At 45.4% G+C, this 19,773-nt stretch overlaps 1 protein-coding gene and 1 non-coding gene across 7 annotated transcripts in view; both read right to left on the bottom strand.

Moving 5' to 3' along the window:
• The window catches only part of ANKRD11 (ankyrin repeat domain containing 11), a 119,553-nt gene that overhangs the window by 98,060 nt on the left and 1,720 nt on the right, over positions 1-19,773 (bottom strand). The window lies entirely within an intron of this gene.
• Positions 6,959-7,030, bottom strand: TRNAC-ACA (transfer RNA cysteine (anticodon ACA)). The gene has a single exon. It is a non-coding gene; the product is annotated as a tRNA-Cys (tRNA).

Genomic DNA, 19,773 nt, shown 5'->3' with positions numbered 1-19,773 from the left:
TTTTCTCCAGTATCTACATGGATCAAGAAATGGCCTCAGAAGTCTGAAGAAAGATCAGACATAAAAACAGCTGAGCAAGACAAAGATGAAAAGATAGAAATATACAAATTCTAAGAACAAAACCATCTTAGCCAGTGCCTTCTCACATCAAAACCACCAAGTTACAAACACAATTCAGGCACATCAACCAATTCTCAAAAACCAGAATCAAATTCAAAAGTCCCTGTCTTCCACACCCCTAAGGCTGCCTGTATCTTGCCACAGCCTTAGGAGCTCAGTCTCATGCCGCGACAGAGCTCCGAACTCTGAGGAAAAGTACAGCATGCAGCAACCCTGGCACACGCGGAAAGGTGCGAGGCTCGCGGGGCCACGCCCGCCTCCGAGCAGCCCCACAGGTCCTGACTCACGGACACGGCTCTCCCCACAGCAGCAACGGCTGACGCGGGCACCGGGCTGCTCCCCTCCCGCCTGACCAGGGGTGACTGGTTCTTCCACAGAGAGGCTCCAGCATCTCGCCTGCCAACAGCACTGTGATCACTGCCGTCCTCACACAGGCCAGAGAAAAGGCCTGGGCCAGCAACTGACCCCATGACCAACACAAGGCCCACCCCTGCACCTTGACTGGCATTCCTTCCCCAGACCAGTTTCCAGTTATGTCTGGAAACTCTCCAACCCAAAGAGAAGAAAGATAGCCTGCAAGATGCCATCCTCTCCCCTCCTGACCCACACGCTGGTCTGAAGGTACCTGAGTCCGGAGGGGCGGGCACTCACCATGGTCACGCGCGTTCTGTGGTCCAAAAGGACCTTCACGATCTAATGAACGTGCGGATGCTGCCAGCTTTACTACAAACTAAAACCATGACAAATTTTAGTAAGACTAACTCTCTAACCAATGACTTTTTCAGCCTTTTCTAGAGAGAAATCTCTAAAATACAAACACCCACCAAATACCAGTCCCTCAATGTACGGAAGCTTTCATCTGTTCAGAAAGCCTGGCCATCCTGACAAACCTCTCAAAGGTCAGAACTGCGCTGCTTTTAAAACAAATCAAAAGCACTCAGATCCCACTGGTGGGCCGTGAGCCAACACAGTCTCAGCAAAGCCCTGACCTCACAATCCTAGGAATGGAACCCACAGCTGACACTCATACCAGAAGGGTGCACAAAGCTGTCATTCTGTCACAGCGAGATGCTGGAAACAAGAAAATGTCCATCAGGAACAGGCAAGTTAGGTAAGTTGTGGCACATATACGTTACCACGATGGAAAACATGAAGCAGCTCCACAGGTATTAACACAGAACAAACTCAAAGTGGAAAAAAAACAAAGTACGGAAAAGCATCTATCCGCACAAACTCATACACTCACACACACGAGGCCACCCAAGGGATGTGAAGGAAGTGCCCTGGAGCTCAGCACTGGGGGACAGGAACCAAGGCTTCCTGTGCCAGCCCACAGAGAAAACCTTGTTTTCAACAGAAACTCGAGCATAAAGACTAAAGTGGGAAAAAAAAAAAAAAAAACTGTGGGAAGACAAGACAGTACAGCTTTGGCCATCACAGCAGGGGTGATCTACCCTATCACCACAACTCTTAACAGTCCAAAGCAGAGGAATTTTTGCTTTCTATTTGGTCTGAAAACCCTAGGCCAGCAAGGCCCACACACACACACCTGTCCAGCTGCTGGGGTTACTTCCATGTTCCCTCAGATCACGTGACGCAAGCCCTGGAAGTGTCCCCTGGAAGCAGTCCTCGCTGTGCTCACAGCAGAGCAGACCTCAAGTCCAGAGAAGCTGGGCTCTCTGAGGGCATCAGAAGTGCTGAGTGGGGACCAGACACACTGTTCCCTCTGGGCAGAGAACACACAAACACGGGTGCACAGGCCGGCACCTGGACCACACACAGCTGGTCAAACGGGTGAAAGTCCGCCCACGAGCAGCCTCTGTGGCCTCTCCACCAAGAAATCACTCTTAAACCTGAGCAAATTAACAATGACTCACCAATACCACCTGACACCTGGTTCACATTTAAATGTCCATGTGTCCTCAAAACACTTTAGTTGAGGTGTAACTGACACGTAGTTCAAAACATTTTTTTTTAAAGCTCTTCTGTTCTCTCCCTGCAAACCAGGACCCAAGCAAGGCTTCCTCACTGCCTGTGGTCACTAACACAGGTTACACAACAGCACAGGACTTCCATGGAGGTCCAGAGGCTGGGAGTCCACCTGCCAGTACGGGGGACACAGGTTCAATCCCTGGTCCAGGAAGATCCCTACAAGCCATGGGGCAATTAAGCCCATGGGTCACAACTACTGAAGCCCAAGCTCCTAGGATCCGTGATCCACAGCAATGGAAGCCACCACGATGAGAAGCCTGTGCACCTCAACCAGAGAGTAGCTCCTGCTCGCCACAGCTAGAGAAAGCCCATACGCAGCAACAAACACCCAGTGCAGCCATAAATAAATAAATAAAAATTCTAACACATCAGCACAGCTCACAGACAACACCAAGCACGGCATCGGTGACACTGAGTTTCATCGCCTGGCTAAGGTGGGACCACGAGGTCTTTCTACTAGAACGACATACAAGTCACTGTGCAACCTAGAAGTCATCAGTGAGGCGACTTTTTGTCAGTACTTGAATATTTTTACCCAAAAAGGTAAAAATGTTTAACCCAACTCTAATCCAGATGACCTTTATATCTACTACTGCGGGCAGGAATCCCTTAGAAGAAATGGAGTGGCCATGATGGTCAACAAGAGTCTGAAATGCAGTACTTGGATGCAATCTCAAAAACGACAGAAGGATCTCTGTTCGTTTCCAAGGCAAACCATTCAATATCACAGTAATCCAAGTCTGTGCCCCAACCAGTAAGCTGAAGAAGCTGAAGTTGAACAGTTCTACGAAGACCTACAAGATCTTTTAGAACTAACACGCAAAAAAGATGTCCTTTTCATTACAGGGGACTGGAATGCAAAAGTAGGAAGTCAAGAAACACCAGGAGTAACAGGCAAATTTGGCCTTGGAATACGGAATGAAGCAGGGCAAAGACTAATGGAGTTCTGCCAAGAGAACGCACTGGTCATAGCAAACACCCTCTTCCACAACACAAGAGAAGACTCTACACATGGACATCACCAGATGGTCAACACCAAAATCAGACTGATTTTATTCTTTGCAGCCAAAGATGGAGAAGCTCTATACAGTCAACAAAAACAAGACCAGGAGCTGACTGTGGCTCAGATCATGAACTCCTTATTGCCAAATTCAGACTTAAATTGAAGAAAGTAGGGAAAACCACTAGACCATTCAGATATGACCTAAATCAAATCCCTTATGATTATACAGTGGAAGTGAGAAATAGATTTAAGGGACTAGATCTGATAGACAGAGTGCCTGATGAACAACGGACTGACGTTCATGACATTGTACAGGAGACAGGGTTCAAGACCATCCCCATGGAAAAGAAATGCAAAAAAGCAAAATGGCTGTCTGGGGAGGCCTTACAAATAGCTGCAAAAAGAAGAGAAGTGAAAAGCAAAGGAGAAAAGGAAAGATATAAGCATCTGAATGCAGAGTTCCAAAGAATAACAAGGAGAGATAAGAAAGCCTTCCTCAGAGATCAATGCAAAGAAATAGAGGAAAACAACAGAATGGGAAAGACTAGAGATCTCTTCAAGAAAATTAGAGATACCAAGGGAACATTTCATGCAAAGATGGGCTCAATAAAGAACAGAAATGGTATGGACCTAACAGAAGCAGAAGATATTAAGAAGAGGTGGCAAGAACACACAGAAGAACTGTACAAAAAAGAGCTTCATGACCCAGATAATCACGATGGTATGATCACTCACCTAGAGCCAGACATCCTGGAATGTGAAGTCCAGTGGGCCTTAGAAAGCATCACTACGAACAAAGCTAGTGGAGGTGATGGAATTCCAGTTGAGCTATTTCAAATCCTGAAAGATGATGCTGTGAAAGTGCTGCACTCAATATGCCAGCACATTTGGAAAACTCAGCAGTGGCCACAGGACTGGAAAAAGTCAGTTTTCCTTCCAATCCCAAAGAAAGGCAATGCCAAAGAATGCTCACCGCACAACTGCACTCATCTCACACGCTAGTAAAGTAATGCTCAAAATTCTCCAAGCCAGGCTTCAGCAGTACGTGAATGTGAACTCCTAGATGTTCAAGCTGGTTTTAGAAAAGGCAGAGGAACCAGAGATCAAATTGCCAACATCCGCTGGATCATCGAAAAAGCAAGAGAGTTCCAGAAAAACATCTATTTCTGCTTTATTGACTATGCCAAAGCCTTTGACTGTGTGAATCACAATACACTGTGGAAAATTCTGAAAGAGATGGGAATACCAGACCACCTGACCTGCCTCTTGAGAAACTTATATGCAGGTCAGGAAGCAACAGTTAGAACTGGACATGGAACAACAGACTAGTTCCAAATAGGAAAAGGAGTACGTTAAGGCTGCATATTATCACCCTGCTTATTTAACTTATATGCAGAGTACATCATAAGAAACACTGGGCTAGAAGAAGCACAAGCTAGAATCAAGATTGCCAGAAGAAATATCAATAACCTCAGACATGCAGATGACACCACCCCTTATGGCAGAAAGTGAAGAAGAACTCAAAAGCCTCTTGATGAAAGTGAAAGAGGAGCGTGAAAAAGTTGGCTTAAAGCTCAGCATTCAGAAAACGAAGATCATGGCATCTGGTCCCATCACTTCATGGGAAATAGATGGGGAAACAGTGTCAAGACTATTTTTGGGGGCTCCAAAATCACTGCAGATGGTGACTGCAGCCATGAAATTAAAAGACGCTTACTCCTTGGAAGAAAAGTTATGACCAACCTGGATAGCACATTGAAAAGCAGAGACATTACTTTGCCAGCAAAGGTTCGTCTAGTCAAGGCTATGGTTTTTCCTGTGGTCATGTATGGATGTGAGAGTTGGACTGTGAAGAAGGCTGAGCGCCGAAGAATTGATACTTTTGAACTGTGGTGTTGGAGAAGACTCTTGAGAGTCCCTTGGACTGCAAGGAGATCCAACCAGTCCATCCTAAAGGAGATCAGCCCTGGGATTTCTTTGGAAGGAATGATGCTAAAGCTGAAACTCCAGTACTTTGGCCACCTCATTTGAAGAGTTGACTCACTGGAAAAGACTCTGATGCTGGGAGGGATTGGGGGCAGGAGGAGAAGAGGACGACAGAGGATGAGATGGCTGGATGGCATCACCGACTCGATGGACGTGAGTTTGAGTGAACTCCGGGAGTTGGTGATGGACAGGGAGGCCTGGCGTGCTGCGATTCATGGGGTCACAAAGAGTCAGACATGACTGATCGACTGAACTGAACTGAACTGCATCCAGACTTTCAACCAGTTAACAGGAAACACAGGACAGAGGAAGAACAAGTCAGACCCCAGAACTAGACAACTCAAGGATGTTCTTCCATCTGTGGGTGACTGATCTGGCTTCAGGAGTAAGAAACAAACAGGGTGCCTAATGCTAAAGACCCTAAAGGAAAGGTGTAAACATGGCTTGGGGTCAGCTAGGACCTAAGTAGGGCCCCCACAAGCTGTGCTATAGCCCACAGCACTAAACAGCTCAAGATACTGGTGAGGGTGAGATGTCAGAAGGTCTACCTCTCGTTTCCAAATTGCCAGGCAGTGTACACACCCCACAGACAATGCAAACAGGGCAAACTATTAACAAGAGTTGAATCTAGATGGTAGCACATGGGTGATCACTGTACTCTTCCTGACTCTTTATATTTCTGAAAATTTTCATACTAAAAAATTGGAGAAATGGACTCCCTAGTGGTCCAATGGCTAAGATTCTGTGCCCCCAATGCAGGGGACCTGGGTTCAATCCCTGGTCAGGGAACTAGATCCCACATGCTGCAACTACAGCCCAGTGCTACCAAATAAATAAATAAATAATTTTAATTGAAGGAAAAATTTAAAACATTTTTTTTTCTACTCAAGTTTGCTGAACTTAGTAATAGGTACTTACAAAATCAACTAAAAGTACTCGTTACACTGGGTATCAGATGATAGGGAATTATTGTTTATTCCGTTTAGTATGACAAAGGTAACGTGATTGTGTGAGTAACTGGCCTACGTGAAGTTTTTATGGACCTGTAGTTTGCTTTAAAATACTTCAACAACATAATAATTAAGCAAATACGGCAAGATACTAACTGTTAAATCTAAATGATACATACAGGATGTTTATTTTACCATTCCGTCCTCCTTTAAAAAAAAAGGGCTTCTTAAAAAAAAAAAAAAAGAGTGTTACTGGTGCAGCTGCTGTGGAAAACACTCCGGCAGTTCCTCAAAAGTTAGACACAGAACCACCATGTGATCCACCAATCCCACTTCTGGGTGTGCACCCAAAAGAACTGAAAGCAGAACCTAAACCAGTATTTGCACATGCATGTTCACAGCAGCACTATTCAGAACAGCCAAAACATGGAAACCTAACCATCAACAGAGAAAAGGAGAAACAAAACGTGTTCTATACACACAATTCAGCCTTTACAAGGGAGGAAATGACGCCGCAACAGGGATGAACCATGCAAACATCACGCCAAGGAGAAGAGACCGGGCACAAAGGGTTAAGTATGCAGAATCCACGTCCAGGGCCCTCTAGACAAGTCAGTTTCATAGAGATGCGGGAAGGGAAGCTGGGACAGTCTCCCTGAGCAGAGGTGAAGGAGTTCTGAAACAGCAATAATGGTCAAATGACACTGTTGATGTACTTAATGCCACTGAATTGGACATTTGAAGTGGTTAAAATGGTCAATTTTATGTCATTTTATCACAATAAGTGAAGTGAAGTTGCTCAGTTGGGTCCGACTCTTTGTGACCCCATGGACTGTAGCCTACCACACTCCTCTGTCGTGGGATTTTCCAGGCAAGAGTACTTTGACATCTCCTCCTCCAGAGGATCTTCCCAACCCAGGGATCGAACCTGGGTCTCCTGCATTGTAGACAGACGCTTTACCATCTGAGCCACCAGGGAAGTCTTATCACAATAAAATTTTTTTAAAAACCAAAGGATGAGAATACTTTGGCCACCTGATGCAAAGAGCTGACTCACTGGAAAAGACCCTGGTGCTGGGAAACACTGAGGGCAGGAGGAGAAGGGGGCAACAGAAGATGAGATGGTTGGATGGCATCACCAACTCAATGGACATGTATCTGAGCAAACTCCAGGAGATAGTGAAGGACAGGGAAGCCTACCGTGCTGCAGTCCATGGGATCACAAAGAGCTGGATACAACTTAGCAACTGAACAGCAACAACAAAGGATGAGAAAAGTCTAAGAACATACAGATGGAGAAGACAGCCCCCACCTCTATACCAGAGCGCCTAAAGAGGACTCTACCTAAAAATGAACAAGTGAAAGGCAAAACCAACGCAGCAGGCAAGAGCTTTCTAAGCTGCTTCCGGAAAGCACGGGTCAGTGTCAAGGCACCTAAGACGAGGGGCCCCCTGCCTGATGAGCCTGTTTCTACTACATCTTCCCTGAGCCCACACACAGAACACAAAGGTCTCACCCACGAGTAAGAAGCATTAAGCTTTCTCAGTGGTGAGGGCCTGGACTGACCGGCTTCCCAGGATGTGGGAGACTGTGGGGACAGAGCTAGAATCCCTTCTCTCTCCAGCCTGCATTTCTCTTCTTTCACCCACGTGCTGTCAGAGCACTGGTGACAATATATCTTTGAATATTATTAGCTGTGCTCCATGGGAAAACAGGTCCCATGACTGATACATTTTAAATCTGAAAAATTAGACCTTGTATTTGTTTTTTTGGTGTGTTTTCTTCTATCTCCAACTTATGGCTTCCAGAGAAACCAAGGGAAGAGGGAAATGGCTTACTGCGGGGAGTGCTCAGTAAGTTGGTTCTGCACCCACCTCTACAGGAACAGTCTCCATCGGGACACCACGGACAGGGCACAGAAGCAGTGACGGGGTGCTTGCCCACCCAGCCTGGACATGGGTTCTGGGGAGTAGCACACACGGGGCCCTCCGGGTTGGCAGTCCCCAAGCCTTGAGGACCTTACCTTTACAGTCATGTCTGACAAAACTGGAGGGCACGTGTGAACAAACACTCTAACGGACACTGCAAAAATGAGAGAGAGGGATAGACAAGAACTGGAGGGTAAGTAAAACCAAAGCGTTGGACCTGGGTTTTCTTTTGAAATCCCTCAAATCTGTCTAAAAATAAGACATCCTATTCCAAACACCTCAGTAAAAAGTAAAGGCCCTGCACCCTTAACCAATCTGATGCCTTCAGACCACACGTGAACCTTCCCCACAAGTTCTCAGGGCTTGGCTGCCACTGGAGGCAACCTGGACGTCCTGCCCCAACGGGCAGCTCCCCGGCGGGGGGACAGGCACGCACTGGTGGGGCTGCTCCCTGCCTCACGCCCGCTCCACCGCGGGCTGCTGGAGAGTGCTGCTCACACGTACCCACTCCTGGTCAAGTCTGCCAACCACCAGCAGCTGCTTCCTACCTTTGTCATCACCATTCTAGGTAAGTAATGAAAAGCCCTCGTTATAACGCTAACCTCGAGGTACCACCCCTCGGCAGAACGAAGCCTTGATTGTTCTGAAGTTCTCCAGGATGAGGGGATCTGGAAAGCTCACCGTGCCTAAACTGAGACATCTCACGGTGACACACCTGGGCACCAACATCAACGATCCCAAGCAGGTAAACATCCCACCACTGGCACGGACACCACACCTCCTGCTCCCCATGTGTCCCCCACCCAACACTCAGTCCCTGGAGACTCAGTCCTTAAGGGTTTCAGTGTCAGATAACTGACCTCGGGAAAGTGTAGGGTCACTAGAGGGCAGTTTTGTTCCTGCATAAAACAAATATGACCCGATATAAAAATATCCTACTACTCAAAGTGACTTTTAATGAAACTGAAGGCTATTTAAAGCAGCCGACTTCCTAGATTCATCAGCACTTAACACTTGCTTCTGTATAACCTCAACTTATAAACTGTGTTTACCTTGTTATCTTTTTAAGCAAATGCAGGTACAGATATACTAACAAGGACAGGCGCAGAGCGGTCCCCAGCTGGGCCATGGGCAGGCTCGCCCTCTGCATTCCCACAACTAGATCTTGTAGTCAACTTTGGTATTTTTTTCATTTTACTGAAAAATAACTTAGATTACTATATAAATTGAAGGTGCACAGCATGATGGTCTGATTAACAGACATTGTGAAATGATTACACTAGGTTCAGCTGATGTCCATCTTCTCATTAGACACAAACAAACAAAAGAAAAGGAAAATACCCTCTCCTTTCCCTGAGCTCAGGCCTTCCTCTCCTGGGTGTGGCACACCACACCAGAACTCAGCTGTCTTACAGCTGGGTTTGTACCTCTTAACCACCTTCCTCGAGTTCCCCTCTCCCCTCCTTCCGCCTCTTTTCTAAGACTTCAGTGTTTTGTTTTCTTTTGTTTTAGATCCCACACATAAATGAGCTTATACAGCATTTGTCTTTCTCTGACTGATTCACTTACATGATATCCTCAAGGTCCATCCATGTTGTTGCAAACGACAGGCGTGCCTCGCTTTTATGGCTGAGTAATACTCCACTGGATATCTGTACTACATTTCCCTTATTCATTTATCTATCAACAGATACTTCAGTTGTTTCTCTATCTTAGCTGTTGAAAATAATGCTTCAATGAACATATATCTTTTCAAAGTAGCATTTCCATTCTCTTAGGATAAATACTTAGGTGTAGGCTGTTGGCTCATGCAACCGTTCTAGTTTTCCTTTTTTGAGGAGCCGTCACTGTTTCCACGGTGGCTGTACCAGTTTACATCCCACCAACACTTGTTAGCTGTCTTGTTGGTAACAGCCCACTCTGACAGGTGTGAGGTAACAGCTCACTGTCATTTTGATGTGCACTTCCCTGATGATTCGTGATGCTGAGCACCTTTTCATATACCTGTTGGTTGTTCATATACCTTCTTTGGGACAATCTCTACTCAGGTCCCTTGGCCATTTTTTAAATTGCATTATTTGTTTTTTTGCTATTGAGTTGTATGAGCTCTTTCTATATTTTGGATATTAACTCCCTATCAAATACATGGTTTACAAGTATTTTCTCCCAATTCCATACATTTTCTTTCCACTTTGGTAATAGTTTTCTTTTTAAATTAAACCAAATTATTAACATAAATTTGCTAACATCTAGAATTAACTTGACTTTTACATTTTACATCCCCAAAGAGTAGTTTTCATTACTTAATCAGTCTGTAACATTTGCAAAATAGGCCCCTAGGGATGAAACCAGCCAGCACCACCTCGCCCACACAGCACAGGGAGCCTTTGGGCAAAGAATCTGACGTGCTCTCCCTACAAGGGCCAGGACAGCCTTTTCTCCCCTCTGATGCAGGGACAATACCCAGAGAATCTACTCACTAGACAACATCAACTATTAACAATGAGGGCTTACTTCTCTGAACTACAGGCTAGGTTTCCAAGTCAAAATGGAAATTCATTTAATCCAAGGGGGAAAAGTCTCGTGAGCAAAGTCTCATCTGTGTGACTCAGCTCTAAATCTTATAGGTGACTAGCTGTATTTTCAGCAGTAAAGCTACAGTTTAGGGAATGTAGCCACTAACGACAGTCATCTACATGAGAAGTTTAGAAGGTACCTTAGCTTTCGGTAAGGACATGGGTCCTAGCCAGCTCTCAGGTCACTGCCCTGTAAACACCCAGACGCCAGGCCACGCAGGAAATAAACTCGTCAACATTAATCTGTTTGCTACAAATCTCTTCGCCTCCTTTAGAGCCCCACAACCCACTTCCAGCCTCCACCGAGAAGACAGAAGCTGCCATTTCCAAGCTCGCGAAGCTTGGCCCCTTAGCACAGACACCTGGCACCCCTGCAGCTGGTATCTGCTGCTAGGAGGACTTCAGCCTGCAAGTAGCTCAGTAAGAACAGAGTCTATGGACGGGGCTGGGGGGAGCACAGACTGCTTCCTTAGCTTAAAACCAACAACCCAAACATGGACTTCAGCCCCACTTGCAAACATTTGGAAACCAAGTAGCCTTTGCCTGTTTAGGAGCTTTTATAAATGAGGTTTAACAAATACCAACTTACAGGTGTCAGTAGAGCAAGTCACTAGCATGGTGTGCAGCTGCAGTGACACCAAGGCTGCAGTAGCTTCTGTGGCCTCGAGTCTCCAAGGACATTTACATCTTAAAATCACAGAATATTCCTTTCCTGTCTGCATTTTTGTTTTTTTTCAAGTTATTTTTACAGAACCCTCTTCGCTGAAAGCCCAACCCTCAAAAGCAGCCCTGGATAAACAAAGAAATAGTGCCAAGCCTGCCTCAGGGAGGGCGAGAAAAGGCCAGAGGGCACCAGCCGCCTGAGCCCCTGCCCACCCCGGCCCCACTTCTGTGCTGCTGCGCAGCCATCATCACTGCAGTTAGTTCAGAAGCAATGATGAAGACAAGCTCTCTCCCTCCAGGGAGCAGCAGCTGTCAGCCGGCAGAGGTGAGATGTTCTACTGTCATGGAGGGGTGGTGACATGGGGACCTGGCAGAGCAGGGAGAGCGTGAGTGAGAATGAACACAAAGCCAAGCACCTCGCAGCTGAGCAGCCCCAAACGTCCACTTCTGCATCTGTGATGAGACTGTGAGCAATTCAGGGCCCTGCCAGAAACAGTACAGCCTACAGAGACCATCCCCCGCTGAAGGCCAGCAGCCAGACGCCCTGAGTGTCACTGCTGCCCCGCCCACGGTCAGACCAAAGGACGAAGTCCTTGTGACACGGCACATGACCAGCGTGCTGTGACAGAGCAGGACAGAAGCTCTGTTCTGATGGCGTGAAGCCAACCAACCGCGCCTACTCTCACGCAAGCAGGCCCCCACGCAGCCTCAAAGCACACGAGCTCCAAGCAGAACACTGAGGCTCTCCTGCCAGGTGCCACTCCTTTCGCAGCTGAGAGCCTTTTAACATTGATCTTCTGGGCAAACACTGGCTAAACATCTAATCCTATGTGCATAACATGTGCGCAGAACTATGAGAGACACAAAGCAGACAGCATCCAAGAGAAGCCTAAGATAGGGCGGTCTTTCTCCTCTGGATACATCCACCACCTCCACCGCAGGCTGCTTCTCCAGCTCCTACTACTCAGAGCTACTCTGAAGACCCAGAGCTACTCTGCTGGGCCTGCAGTTGAATGTATGGGACAAAAGAGGTGTTTGAGCCAATCGCAGGCTCCTGGGGAGTGGCCCACTCCTCCCTGCAGTGGGGCAAGCACCAGAGACGGGGCACCTGGGTCTGTCACAGCTCCACAGGCAGGGCACCTTCCATAAAACTGGTCATCCCTCTCAATCGACCCTCAAGTATGTACAACAACACTTGTCAGGAAACACCATCCTGCCCACACAGCCCACTTTCAAGGTTCCCTGGACGCTCTGAGGACCGCTTTATGATGGGAGGCCCTCCCTGTCCCCTGAGTGGCCTCTGGCCAGGATCCAGCAAACATATTTCATTCCTCGGTCACTTTCCCAGGACAGCATCTCTGCCATGTATGTGAACTCAGGCATCATTCCTACAGCAAAATCTCAACCCTGTCATCTATCTCTTTCTGGTCGTCATCATATACTTTTCCCCATAAAATGGTGTTCCCACTTTCCCTAACAGTGTCTCTTCCACTGAGACCTTTTTAAACCTGATATTCATCCCAAAGCAAAGGACAACAGGGGGACAAGAACAGCCAGAACATGAGGCAGGGCCTCTCATGAGCAGTGGCCACCTGGCCACTCTCCCTCCGCCCGAGCCCTAGATGCTGCCTTCTCCCGGCCCCAGATCCAGGCGCGGGGCGCTCACTGCCAAGCCTTCCTGCCCACCATGCACTGGCGTTCCTCTAGCCTCTCTGACACCACCCACTCCATGTGTGGTCTCCGCCTCCCCATCCCCATCAGCAGGGCCCTCATCCCCAGAACACACACTCAGACCGCGCTCTGCTTTCCTGGCTTCGGCTGCTACCGGCTCCTGCATGGGCTCCAGGCCGTCCTCACGTTACCACCCGTCCTGCCTGCCTTTGTCCAGAGGCTTCTGACTCTGCTGCTGCCCCTGCTCTGCGCACCAGAGCGCCTCCTCCAGCACACCTCCCAGAGCTCGCAGTGCCCTGGCCCCCGCGGGCAGCTCCGGCCCCACATCCTCCTTCCTCTCCCTGCATCCACCATGCAGTCCTGCACACAGCGAGCAGCCAATGAACATCTGACTACATCAGTGGAACGTGGGGAAAGCTGTCTATCCAGTCTCAGAGGCCCCTCCCTAAGACGTGTACTCACCCCAGTTCCCAACTATCCTCCCAATACACAGCAGGCCACATTCAGAAAAACCAGAAGTCAGCTACACAACTGCCGATACACAGTGGCTTTACACAGTGCCAAATGGGTGAATGGTTACAACGACAGAAAAAACAAAGACGGTACTCTTCACAACTGCCAAGGTCATGAAAAACAAGGAAAGCCTGGAAAACTGTTACAGACAGGAGGAGACTAAGAAGACATGCAACTAAATGCCATGTGGGATCCTGGAGAAGGAAAAGGACATTAGTGGGAAGTGAGTGAAATCTAAATGCATCAGGGGTTGAATTAACAGCATAACGTATCAATGCTAATTTCTCAGCTTTGCCAATCTTAACATTGCTATGTAAGATATTAATAATAGAGGACCTGAATAAAGAATATAATGCAACTGTCTATTATTTTTGCAACTTTTCTGTATATCTAAAATTATTCCAAAAAAGAAAGTTTATTTAAAACAAAACCTTGAGACTTCCCAACAGTCCAGTGGTTAAGACCACGCTTTCACTGCAAGGGGGCACACATTCCCTGGTCAGGAAACTAAAATACTGCATGCCAAGTGATGCAGCCAAAAAAATAATAAGACATTTAATTTTTTAAATAAAATTTTAAAATAAAACAGTGTGCACATACAAAATGTGCATTTCACCATACCCTGTCAATGCCAAACTACACTAGCTGATGGATGGTACTGCGTCCTCCAGGAATCAAGAGAGCTCTGACGAACCGAGGCCGAGTGCCAGCGCCTACTGCACACTGACCTGACCCAACTTCACCTGTAAGGACAGCATCTAAGGACGCCGAGCCTAGTGCGGTCAGCAGAGTAACTCCCCCAGAGAGGTCCACATCCTGATCCCTGGCACCTCTAGACATCTCAGGCTAGTAATCAGCAGACAGGGGACTGACTACCATGGATGATTCTGGTGAGCCCAACATAATCACAGGGGTTTAAAAGTCGAAGACGGAGGCAGAAGAGAGTCAAAGGAGGACGTGACTTTGGAATAAGGTCAGAGAGATGCAAGGTTGCCAGCTTTAAAGATGAAGGAAGGGTCCATGTGAAGAGCCTCCAAAAGATGAAGAGGCAAGGAAATTAAGTCTCCCTGGAACTGGCAGAAGGAACCAGCCCTGGTCATTTGTTACACAGTCACAGAAAATAAGCAGTGACAGCATTGAAACGGAAAACTCACAAGCCCTTCTCCAAACCCTTAGACCATGTTTCCCCACCCTGCACAGCCGCCTGAGTCAGCCCCCACCCCTCCACCTCCCTTCCGGGTCCCACCTCCCTCCACCCAACAGACTTGGAGGCTTAGAAGAAAAACATCAAGGAAAAGGAGGTGTGATGGGTTAAATTCTAAGAGATTTTTCTCCCCAACTTTCTAAAATTTCACTATGCCATTAAATAACTTTTTTTTAAAGATTAGTTACTGCTTAAACATAATCTTTAAAAAGTCAGTCATCTGATGAGAACCCAGATTCAGCAGAATCAGATCTAATCACTTTACCAAAGAAAAACAAAGTTCACATGTACCTCATTAAGGTCACAGCTGCTGAAATCACTCAGGATATGAGTGAAAGCACATGTTACTTTTCTAAGTTTCATACTAAATGATAAGACACTTCAAAGATCACCTTTCCCAAGTATTAGGGAAAAAATCTCCCCATAAGAAAACATTCTGAGTTTAAGCATATTTCATATATTAACCTCTAAACTCAAAAACTTCAAATTCTAGATGGACTCTTTTAAAGATAATGGAAATATCTATGTAGGCAAGCTAAAGTTAAATATATTAGGAGCCAATCATACAACTCTGGCAAAGAAAGAATTCACAAAGTCTAGAAATTCCTTGAAAACATAATCACCTTGAGGGCTACAATTTCCAACCCCTAAGGCTGGCCATTCTCCTCTGTAAGCATCCAAAAGGATAGGATTTCTTTTAAAATGTTCTGCACATCCTTTAATTAGTCAGGCGTTTTAGTAATTTTTTTTTTTTTAGTTAATTCCTTCAAGAGCGGTGTCTTGGGGTTTTGTTGAGTTTTTATTTTTACTTCCTGTTTTACAGGATGTAAAACCACATTTAGAAACACACTAGCAAGGCTTAATTTCTTAAGAGTAATAAGGTTCTCCACTGCATTTCTCATGCTCTCTGTTTTAGGTAAGTTTACACAATATAGCCATAATATCTTCAAGTCTACTTTTTCACCCTGAATTAAATGAAAGTTTTACTTTGCTGGATATGAATGAAGTAAAAAAGAAAAAACAAAAACACTGTAACTTTAGCCCAAACCTTATGAACCAAGCACCTTCCCGCAATGTCCTCATTATTTAGAAATGTTCATTATTCCAGCACATTCACATTCTGGGTCTGAAGACGACCACTGGAAGGGGAAGAGGACGGGACACTCTCTACTGACGAGCTGAGGACAATCTACTTGCTGCATTTTAGATGAAAAATAATCTCTGATATCAGAAAGTTATTAGGCATTTACAAATTAAATTTCAATCCCAGCCCTTCTTAAAGGTCACCTTTTTTAGTTGAACAAGTGGCTGGAGAAGGAAGGATTTTATGAATTTTAGTTAACCTTGACCAAAAAAACACTTCTTTTTCAATCTAAGTGATCAAAAATGTTTTTAGTTAAGAAAAGGCCAATGTTATGTCATGATGAGGTGCACACTGGTTTTTTTACAAGTGGAAAAAGAACACCTACAGATTTTCAGGATAATAACTAATTCACTGCACAGATGCCAAGGGCAGGACTGGACATGCGGGTCTCGCCCAGCCAGCAGGCACTCTGTAACTCAGACAGCACTGCTCACCTCGATCCTGGCTGGGGTGGGCTTCCCAGAAACCATACCCCTGCAACAGGACTTTCAGTCATTTCAGCCCTTGAAATATCTGAGCTATATTAATAAGCCAGACTTCTTGTATTTTTACACCGAAAACCCCCTTAACTGTTTATTCAAAGGATCATAGTTGGAACGGATCGTTTTCTCAAGTTCTAGAATGATGTCTTTAGTTTCAAAAACAACCAATCCCCCTCACCTAAAATGTTAAAACCACACAAACCTAAACCTACTGTTATCTAAACCAAGAACTCAAGTCTTTATCACCCAAATTATGTCCACAATTCGGGTTTTCAATAACAACTTTTTCCCAAGTACATAACAGGTTCATTTTTTAAACTTTAGAAAACATAAACCACACACAACCCTATTTTCGTGAATTTCTCCCCAAAGAGATTTTTTTTTTCCATTAAAATACCAAAACTGAGCAGGGGGATAAGGGATAACATAAAGGGGGCTGCCTCCATTCTGGAGAATGTATATTGCTTTGGCCTTTTTTATTACAACTGCTCAGGAAGTTAAAAACTAAATCAAAGAACGCTAAACCTTTCAAGGGACTCCACTATGACACTAACCCACTGTTGACACGACACACGACCAGCACCAGCAGCAAAGTACACCTGGCCAGCCTGACTGTGGCCCCAACACAGCAGTCCTACCAAAACTCCTTTCACAGAGAACATTCTTCTTCTTCCACAAAGAGAACCCGCCTTCAATTACGGACATTTTCTTTTGTCTCTTGTTTTGTGCCAACTGTAAAAGCCATGCTCCAACCATCCTCTAAATTGTAAAGGTAAACTTGTAATGATAACAAATGGGAAAACAGCTAAAATGTACATAGCATAATTTCTAGTCAGTCAAATAAATGTTCATAATCCTAAGTTTATCCTTTCAAAATTACTCAAATACTTCCATACACAGTCTTTGAACAGTTCAACAAATACTTCTTGAGGCAATTCTATGACCATGGTCCTTCCTAGCCTGCAACTCTGATAACAAAGAGACCATGCCTACCTTTATTAAGCTTACAGCCCTGCTATCACGGGGCACATACAAACCAATCACATCTGATCAACTGTCAAGTTCTACATGGCTATTACAAGGTGGGGTTATAAGAAGACTCTATGAGGAAGCATATTTAACTAAGACCCAAAGGCTGAGCAGGAGTTATCTTAGAGGTTTTGGGGTGGGGGCAAGTAGGGAAGACTTGCAAAGGAGACAATAATGGATACTCAGCAAGACCCTAGTCCAGGCAGAGGGTCATCTAGGAAATGAAAGGCCAATGGAGCCAAAGCATCAGGAGTTGAAAAGACCTGAGTGAAGGGGGGGGGGGGGGCGGTCACACAATCAGGGTTAGACTGATTAATAACCATCTGGGACACTTTTCTTAAAAATGCTTGTAGTTCTAGCATATACATAAAACACTAAATAAATAAAACACTATTGTGGTAAAAAATCAGCCTGCCAATGCAGGAGACATGTCACCCCTGGTCCAGAGAGATCCCAAAAGCCAAGGAGCAACTAAGCCCCTGCACCACAACCACTGAGCCCACACGCCGCAACTACTGGAGCCTGGGCACCTAAAGTCAGGGCCCCACAACAAGCGAAGCCAAAGCAATGGAAAGTGCTTGAACTGCAACTGGAGAAAAAGTCCACATAGCAGTGAAGACCCAGCACAGTCATATATTAAAAAAAAAAAACCTATTTGGTCCAAAGGTGAATTTGAAGAAAATTTTAAATGTGGAGAGGGAAGAATGGGAGTTAAGAAAAGCACAGAAGAATGCTAACAAAAACATGTATTTATGTACACAGCTGAGCCTGACTCTGGCTTAAAAGATATCAAGAATTACATCCACCAAACAACAACAACAAAACCACTTGGAATAGAAACATCTCTATCAGAATTAACAAAGTAGATGTTAAAGTGGATCCTTCCCTAAGCCTTTTTAAAAAGGCTTTCTAACTGCCTGCATTCCAGGTGCCGGGGATTGACCTCTTTTTTTTTCTGTATAGCTTTAAGATAAAACTGGAAAAGTTGAACTGCAAAGAAATTCCATTTGAAATTCAAATTAAGAGAACACATAGGAAAACATTTCAAGACAGTTTAACTTTCAGTTATTTGTGTTCACTTATTTTTTGCGTTAGGTTTACCAACTGGCCGAGCTCGATCCCCACAGAGCACTGACTGAATAACAATAGTGAACTGACCTGGTGCGCGGTCAGACGAGCAGTACAGCTTCAGTCTCACCTATTAACTCACGAGTATCTTGCTATTAAAGGAAGTTCATCCATTACACTTTCATTTGAGACATGAAGGGACTTACACAGGATAATGGACAGATCAAAACACTTATTTTGGCAACAAATGACGATTATGCCCTGAACCGGCATTTACTGACACTCTCTAATTATGTTATTTAATTGATGATGGGCTCAGTGCCACCCTATGCAAAGTAACTCCTCTCTCATACTGGATGAAATGGAACCTTACTATGTCAAATGTACTTAAAAACTCAAGGATCACAAAGCATCTTGACAAATACTCTTCAATACAAATACCATAGTTTCTTTAAGTCTATGTGTAGAAAGTTCTACTTGCCACTGTATCAACACTGTAATTAGAGCTGAGATGACAGCCACTGGTCCCAAGCAGCCCATCTGGTTTGGAGAGATGAAAGGCCTGCTGTGCGGTGTGATTATCACGGCCAGGCCCGCAGCACACCCAGAGAAAAACATCCAAGAGTGGCAACCCAGCGGCACAACTGCAAAGGAGGAATTCACGATTACGTGACACCTTTAAAAACAAACTTCTGGTAAATCCTGTTATGCACATTTTCCCACAATTAAAAAAAAAAAAAACAACTTAGAAGAAAAAGACCTTTTCCAAGTTCCAAATCTGGGGCAAATTTGGCACTATCTTTGGGCAGCTTTTAACTAACTCAGGAGGCACGCACAAAGAACAGAGGAATATGTCACAGCAACTTGGTCTTTGTTTCCTCTGTCCAGAGAGCCAGCCTATCAAAGGCGAGCCTGCTCCTGAGCGTGACACCAGAGAGGGCGGACAACAGCTGAATGGAGGGCGGGGGACCAAGGGTCACAATCTAGGTTGAGCAAGATGTGTTCCCTTTTTCTTCTCCAACGACAGTTTCAAAGTAATACCAGAGTACTTGTGCAATCATCCTCAAAAGACACAAACAGAACTCAGGTCCTCCAGGATGGCAACACTGAGGAAGAGCAATCAAGGTCCTCCAGAGAGCAAATGCAGTCTCAGGGTCTCTGATTTAGAACTATCCAAGTTATGCCATTGACTGGGTCTGCAGGAACCAAAAATAGTAACTGTTTCAATGGCACTTTTTCCACAAGCAGAATCATCTTACATCTTTTGGCTAAGAGCATTTCATCACCACCCCCCACCACCACCAAAGGATCAGAAGTCTTAAGTTTTGCAATTCAACAACTGCATACACTCTCACTCCTCAGTGGAGAAGGAATGTGAAGGATATTGCGCAAGTCACTTCAGAAGACCCTCTCACCAGAAGAAAGTCTGAAATTTGACTATGGA

This window comes from Bos mutus, chromosome 18 (genome assembly GCF_027580195.1).
Source record: "Bos mutus isolate GX-2022 chromosome 18, NWIPB_WYAK_1.1, whole genome shotgun sequence".
In the NCBI taxonomy this organism is placed as follows: Eukaryota; Metazoa; Chordata; class Mammalia; order Artiodactyla; family Bovidae; genus Bos; species Bos mutus.
The sequence above is the reverse complement of the archived record's forward strand: the minus strand, read 5'-3'. Positions and strand labels throughout refer to the sequence as shown.